The following is a 1,113-nucleotide window of genomic DNA, read 5'->3' as shown; positions in this document are numbered from 1 at the left end:
TGACCCAGCTTGCTAGGGTGCACCCAGTTTTAGGTCTAGTTTATTTGTCCTTCTTTAGAGGTTTCTGTATTTATTTATGTATATGAGCGCTCTGTCTTCCTGTAGGTCTGCAGTACAGGAGAGGGCCTCAGATGCCCTTACAGACGGCTGTGAGCCACCATGTGGTGCTGGGAATTGAACTCAGGACCTCTGGAAGAGCAGCCAGTGCTCTTCATCAGTGAGTTATTTCTCCAGCCTTTGTTTGTCTTTCTTTAGAAACAACACAACACAAGAGGTCCCTGGTGTGCACTGCTTTTGCAGAGGACTAGAGCCCATTTCCCAGCTGGTGGCTCACAGCTGCCCGAACTCCAGTTCCAGGGGAGTCCAACATCCTCTTCGGAACTCTGAGGACATATGTATATATGTATATAGACATGTATTCTTGTCTGAGGACATATGTATATATGTATGTATATAGACATATATTCTTATCTGAGGACATATGTATATATGTATGTATATAGACATGTATTCTTGTCTGAGGCCATATGTATATATGTATGTATATAGACATGTATTCTTGTCTGAGGTCATATGTATATATGTATGTATATAGACATGTATTCTTGTCTGAGGCCATATGTATATATGTATGTATATAGACATATATTCATGTCTGAGGACATCCGCGCATACAGACACATGAGTGCTCACGTAATTAAAAATAAACCTCTCTTTTGGAGGTGAGTTTTGAGACAGGGTTTCTCTGTTTAGCCCAAGCTATCCTGGAACTCTCTCTGTAGACCAGGCTGGCCTCGAACTTACAGAGATTGGGCTGCTCTGCTGGGAACAAAGGCGTGCACCGCCACTGCTCAGCTTAAAAAAAATCTTGAAGGTACATTTTAGTATACATTTTCAAACTTGGTGTAGTTATTATATAATTAAAGAATTTCTATCACTTCAGGAAGAAACCTACCAATTCCCATAACTCTGACACTGCTACTAAGCAACCTCTGAGAATGAATAACATTTTTCTGTGTGTTTATGTATCCATCTATACATCCATCCGTCAGTGTGTCCATCCCTCCTTCTATACATACATCTGTCAGTGTGTCCATCCCTCCATCTATACAT

General features: G+C 41.0%; 1 protein-coding gene across 4 annotated transcripts in view; it reads left to right on the top strand.

Annotated features, from left to right (window-relative positions):
• Positions 1 to 386, top strand: part of Sirt4 (sirtuin 4) — a 7,439-nt gene extending 7,053 nt beyond the window's left edge. For 3 of the 4 annotated variants that reach the window (XM_005344317.3, XM_026783615.1, XM_026783611.1), the window contains one exon: positions 256 to 386. The gene's annotated coding sequence lies outside the window, so the exon portion shown is untranslated. Of the gene's footprint in view, positions 1 to 105; positions 122 to 255 lie in introns of those variants that run through there. The other variant, XM_026783612.1, reaches the window with a different exon arrangement.
• Positions 387 to 1,113: the final 727 nt, after the last annotated feature.

Source organism: Microtus ochrogaster, chromosome 2, assembly GCF_000317375.1.
Source record: "Microtus ochrogaster isolate Prairie Vole_2 chromosome 2, MicOch1.0, whole genome shotgun sequence".
In the NCBI taxonomy this organism is placed as follows: Eukaryota; Metazoa; Chordata; class Mammalia; order Rodentia; family Cricetidae; genus Microtus; species Microtus ochrogaster.
This window is presented reverse-complemented; position numbering and strand designations above follow the sequence as displayed.